The following is a 6,535-nucleotide window of genomic DNA, read 5'->3' as shown; positions in this document are numbered from 1 at the left end:
CCGGGCAACAGACTCAGGTCCTTATGCTTGTCTCGCACACACTTTACCTTAGGCCCTCTTTCTCTGCTTCTGCAACTGGGCCTTGCTATGTAGCCTCAGCTGAACTCGATCCTCCTGCCTCAGCTTCCTGAGTGGTGGGATTACTAGGTGTACACCATTATGGGTGCCCAGAGGATCTTTACATATGGGGAGCCTGTTGTTAGCTCATTGTTAGCATTGTAGATTGTTTGCTGTGGATGGGAAGTAGGACCACGGTGTCAAGCATGCTGTGAACTCTCTGTGTGTGAACTATAATCTGAGTTTATACAAGGGTACAACTTGGAAGAACTGTCCACCACCCCCCCCACCCCTGAACACACAGTTGGAGACCTGCTTCAATTCTTCCAGTTCATGCACATATTGCATGTCAAGAGGCTGAGCAAGTTGAAGATACAAAGAGATGGGTTCGAGCACCACCAAGCATCTTTTCTCCCACACTCTGATAGACTCATAGGAAGAACCTCCAGCCATTGGTGCTGGCTCACTTAGCAGTTTCTGCCAGCCATGGTCCCCTCATATGGGTCACTTGGGAGAGCAGAGGGTGAACATGACCACTGATATCTGCCCAGTGAACTTGGCCCCTCTGACCAGCCGTGCTAACAAAATGATTCCCTCGAGGCGTTGGGGTGGGGGTGGCGAAGGCATGTCTGTCACCCCTGGTAGAGTCTCCCAGAGGGATTCGCCTCTTGCTTCCACCTTTTTGTGGAAGTCTTGGCTATGTTTACTCTGCTTGCAAAGTGGCTTCCTGTTTCCAAGAGGAATGAGGTTTTTAAAGGCTTATAAATGGGATTCAAAAGGCTTTTTGGACATCAAATGCCACACATTAAAAAAAGAAAAAGGAATGTATCAACAGTTTTAGTGCTCATGAATGGAAACCATGCAGTGTGCACCTCCCACGCGTCTATGCGCCAAAGCATTCTGGAAAGAGGCAGAGGTGGAGGGTGAGGTGGGTCTCCCTGGACCTGAGGTTTTGCTTGTCCAAAGTGCAAAGAGATGGTGGGTTTTTATTGCAGCTCAGAGCATATTTGACCAGCAAGATTGCCCTGAGCTAACTTTAGGAATGTAAGCAAAGACATGGGTCTCTGCATATATTTGAAGTTTGTACTTTTTAGTGAACAACTGACTATATCACAATGTTTGCTTTGTTTGTGTTTTGTTTAAGATGGTGTCTCACGTAGCCCAGGCTGGCTTGAAACTCTCTGGGTAACCGTGGGATGACCTTAAATTCCTCATCCCCCTGCCTCCACTTTCCAAGTACTGGGATTACAAGTGTGTGCTGCCACATGTCATATCTGCAGTTCTGGGAACTAAACCTTCAGTGTCATGCATGCTAAGCAAATACTCTCCCCCAGGGACACAACCCCAAGCCCCCACTATTTCCTCTAACATGCAGGCTCGTCACCGACGGCACCATTATCTTTCCAACAGAAGCAGTCTTTGTGTCGGGAGCTGTACCGAGCACCATAGGGGACTGAATGGCAGCTGTCTCTACTCACTCCAATCGCAGCTTCCCTCCCATGTGACCCACTGTGCTCTGGGTGACCGAGGCATCTCTCTTATGAGGGACCCGTACTCCAGAGTCAGAATTCATTGTTATTGAATATTCTAGAATTGATAGAATTTGGGCGAGACAGTGGAAAGAGATAAATGACACTTCAAGAAATGAAGCAAAGCACCGATATTAACAGGAAAATGAAAACAGAATAGTTTGCTGTCTGCGGCTCTCCAGAAGACGTAAGTAGGTTGCAGTCGGTGGTGGCAATACGTCATTCTCACTGAAGTAATGCGGAAGTCCATGTAGCCGGCCCTTCTGCCTCGAATGGGAAATACTCCCCACAAGTTTGTGCTTTGAATGCCTCCTCCCCAGCCTGTGGTGTTGTTTTTGAGTTGTGTTAGGAGGCAGAGCCTGGTAGTCACTCTGGGTGGGTCTTTGAAGTTAAGACCTGTCATTGGTGATGTTCTGCATTCATTGCTTACACTCTGTCACCATGGGAACACAAACTCCCATTGTGGGTCTTCCTCAATAAGATAGCCTGCAGTCACTCTGGAATGGAGACCCTCCAGTGAAGTCTTCTTGTTGGTAACTTTGTCGTGGTGACTCATAGACAGGTCTGTCTACACATGCATGTGAAGCACAGACAGGAACCTGAGGTTAAAGAAACTAAACTCACACATGCAGAAGGGGCGTGGTTTAGGCTGTGTCCTGGGGTGTTCATTAAGCTTCATGAGCATTTTAGACCAAAAGACCAACACATCCCCCACCTCCTTTTCTCTCTGTCTCTGTCTCTCTACATATGTGTATCTGTCTGGCTGTCTTTCTGCATGTGTCTCTCTGTGTATTTCTTTCTGTCTCTCCCTGTGTGTCTCTGTCTCTCTGTGTTTCTCTCTGTGTCTCTATGTGTTTCTGTGTGTCTGTCTCTCTTTGTGTGTTTCTCTCTCTCTCTCTCTCTCTCTCTCTCTCTCTCTCTCTCTGTCCCTGTCTCCCTCTGTGTGTGTTTATCTGTCTCTCTCTGCCTCTCTGTGTGTTTTTCTCTCTTTCCCTGTGTGTCTGTTTCTCTTACTGTCTCCCTCTGTGACCCTGTCTCTGTCTCTCTCTTTCCCTCTTTCTCTATGTGTGTGTGTGTGTGTGTGTGTGTGTGTGTGTCTGTCTGTCTGTATGTCTCCCTCTCCCTCTGTGTTTGTATATATGTTTCTCTCTGTCTCACTCTCTGAGTGGGAGATAAAATTCCTACCAGCCTGGCTAGCACAAGACTGATTATAAGGCTTCGATATCTACAGCATCCAAGGACCCCTACCCTTGCCTCTAGCACACCAGGGCAGTGGCTCACCTGAATAGGAAGGACGGGAGACATGAAAGCAATAGCAGGTCCTGTCAACAGAAAGTGAGCCAGGAAAGGGGCATCTATGAAACCTGTACAATAAACATAGAGACAAACTTTCATGGCCTTTGATTTGGTAACAAATTCTTAGCTGTGACATCAGAAGCATGAGACATAATAGCCAAAAAATGTACACATCTGAATTTATCAAAATGAGCAATTTTTTGGGGTCAAATCGCAGCATTAAAGTCGGGGAACGATAACTTGTATAAACATGTTTATGGTAAGGGCTGGTGTCCAAAACATAGAACATAAATTATATGTTCTTTATATGTAAGTCTATAGAGTAAGTCTTAAGTCAACAGAGGACAAGTAAGTCAGAACTTGAGTGCACACAGACACAGAAGGCAAGAGCCAATGTGAGCATTTGACATCACCAGTCCCTAAGGACATGTAAATCACAGCAGTAAAGCGAGATAAGGGCAGAGGCAGTGATTGGAGAACAAGAGAGATGGGAGGAGATGTGGAGACACTGGACTCCTCCAACGCTGCTGATAGGGGTGGAAAGTCGTGATCACGGTGGGAAACAGTTTGAGAGATCGTTATAAAATTGTTCATAGAGGCTGGTGAGAAGTCTCAGTTGGGTAAAAGAGCTTTCGGCACAAGCTGGACAACCTGAGTTGAATCCCCAGAACCCACAGGCATGGAGGTCCCAGACAGCAAAGACAGGGGATGCCCAGAGCAAGCTGGCTAGTGAGACCAGACATATCGCTGAGGTCTGATTTTGATTTAGAGGCTCTGCCTCAATGAACAGCGTAGAGGCAATAGTTAAAAATAAAGACATAAACTTCAGGCCTCCACGGGAACATACGTGTATAGTCTCACATACCCCCTACCCACGCGTGTGCACACACAGGCACTCCCGCACACACCGAGACACACATACATCTGAAAGAGGAGAAAACAAAGACTATCACAAACGAATGGACGGACGGACGGATGGACGCAATTAATTTTCGTGCTGTTTGAATTAACGTGTGCGTGCACTTGTTACATAAAATGGCTGCGTTATTCCATGTTGTCTTGAACCGCCAGCAGGAAATATTAAAACTCATAAAAAATGTTTTCCAAGCAGAATGTCTCAAATTGGGGAATAATGATATTAATTTGGAGCTGAATGATGCAAACCAAGGCTATCTGGTAAATTTCATGTCAGTGAGGAACCAGGAAGAAGCCAGGACAATTGGCCAAGACGGGGGCTTCTGCTTTCCAGGACATCCTTGTTCCTCAATCATGGTATTAATAACATCAAACTCAGCGACTTTTCATTCATCAAACTCCGAAGCAGGCGTATTGCGTGGGTTACATCATGTAGCCTTCCCAACAAAGTTGACCTTGGGCCCATTTCACCGACGAGGAAACTGTTCTCAGGGAGGCATCAGTCTCTCTGTTCTAAGGGAAGAAATGAAGTCACTGTCAGTTATACAAGCAAGTTCCACAACCAGAGCGATTACATTGCAATCTGAGGTTATAAACCCATTCCTGCTTGTCTGGCGACACCATTAAAAGAAGACCACACGTGTGTGCGCACACACATATGCACACACACATATGCACACACACATATGCACACACACATATGCACACACACGTGCACACGCACACATGTACACACACACACGCACACACACACATATGCACACACGCACACACACACATGCACACATGCGCACATGCACACATGCACACACACATGCACACACACATGCACATACGCACACATGCATACACGCACATGCACACACATGCACACACACATGCATACACACATGCACACACGCACACATGCATACATGCACATGCACACACATGCACACATGCATACACACACATGCATACACGCACACACACGCACACATGCATACACACACGCACACACATATGCACACACGCACACATGCATACATGCACATGCACACACATGCGCACATGCACACATGCACACACACATGCACACACACATGCACATACGCACACATGCATACACGCACATGCACACACATGCACACACACATGCATACACACATGTACACACGCACACATGCATACATGCACATGCACACACATGCACACATGCATACACACACATGCATACACGCACACACACGCACACATGCATACACACACGCACACACATATGCACACACGCACACATGCATACATGCACATGCACACACATGCACACATGCATACACACATGCATACACGCACACACACGCACACATGCATACACACACGCACACACATATGCACACACGCACACATGCATACACACACACGCACACACACATATGCACACAGACACATGCACACACACACAAGCACACACACACACACACACACACACACACACACACACTTCAGACAGTCACAGTGTCCTGTGGTCATTCCCAGCTACCTAGGGCTTTAAATGTTTTAAATTATTGAAATAATAAAACTGTACTTCCCCTGCTCTGTCAATGTTCAACTGTCATGTAGGGCTGGTGTCAGCCATATTGGATGTCTGTGCTATCAAACACCTCCATCATTACAAAACCTACCAGGACTGTCATTGCCTAGGTACACCCTGCCTCCATGATTCTGATACTATCTTGACGCTCGCTAAGACCTCCCGTGTCTTCTTAAACCATTGTAAGCGCCTCCTTTCTAAACACTCAAGCTGAGGCTAAAGAGCTGTCTCAGTTGGTAAAGTGCTTGCCTTACTCATGGAGACCTGAATTTGAATGTCAGTCACCCCCAAGAAAAGGTTGAGCACTATGGAAGAAGAGACAGGCAGATCCCAGGAGCCAAGCTAGTGGAAATGGTGAGCTCAGGATTTGGAGAGAGGAAGGAAGGAAGGAAGGAAGGAAGGAAGGAAGGAAGGAAGGAAGGAAGGAAGGAAGGAGGAGGGAGGGAGGGAGGGAAGGAGGGAGGGAGGGAGGGAAGGAGGGAGGGAGAGACGAAGGGAGGAAAAAGAAAATGAGAGGGGAAAAAGTGTCCAAAGACAGAGCAAGACACTGGAAGTCAATCTCCAGCTCCCACATCCATGTACATGTACACACTGAAACACACACACACACACACACACACACACACACACACACTCACACACACGATGCTGTGCTAATGAACTGAGCTCATCCACAGAAGTTTTGAAGAGGCGCAGCAAACACACTCCCAGTCCTGAGTTGATTTATCTTGATGTTTGGTTGAATTCCTCACATTTTGGGTCTCTTTGGTAACCTTTTCACCCCCCCTGTGCTTTTTTTTTTGAGGTGGCTGGCCGGTTCTTATCATTCATCACAAATGCATCTCACTCCAGCCCAGGCTCCCCTGACAGAAAGAACAGCCGGTCTTCAAGAGGTCAAAGACATTTTTCTCTCTTCGTCTTTCTCAGTTTCCAGCATAGATTTGTCAGTCTAAGAAGGCATGAACCCTGGATTTGATGTACTTTAATTGATTTCACCCTCGACAAGTCAGACTGTCCATCAGCTCTCTGCTTGGGCTTCCCTGAACGTTCCTTGAGGCTGCGATTTTCATCCGTCTCTGAAACCAAGCTGTCACCAAGCAATTTATTCCCTTCACCGGCTCTCTGGGTCCATCTTATTTTCACTCCCATAACCCCCTTGAGGGAAAGA

The 6,535-nt window shown here is 46.9% G+C and overlaps 1 long non-coding RNA gene across 1 annotated transcript in view; it reads left to right on the top strand.

Annotated features, from left to right (window-relative positions):
• Positions 1 to 1,573: 1,573 nt before the first annotated feature.
• The window catches only part of LOC134481196 (uncharacterized), a 6,407-nt gene continuing 1,445 nt past the window's right edge, over positions 1,574 to 6,535 (top strand). The window contains exons 1-2 of the long non-coding RNA XR_010056542.1: positions 1,574 to 1,773; positions 6,173 to 6,535. The exon at positions 6,173 to 6,535 is cut by the window's right edge and continues 1,445 nt beyond it. This is a non-coding gene — a long non-coding RNA (uncharacterized LOC134481196). The remainder of the gene's footprint in view (positions 1,774 to 6,172) is intronic.

The sequence above is a fragment of the Rattus norvegicus genome, chromosome 12 (assembly GCF_036323735.1).
Source record: "Rattus norvegicus strain BN/NHsdMcwi chromosome 12, GRCr8, whole genome shotgun sequence".
In the NCBI taxonomy this organism is placed as follows: domain Eukaryota; kingdom Metazoa; phylum Chordata; class Mammalia; order Rodentia; family Muridae; genus Rattus; species Rattus norvegicus.
Note: the sequence above shows the minus strand (reverse complement) of the source record. Positions and strands in the feature narration are given on the sequence as shown.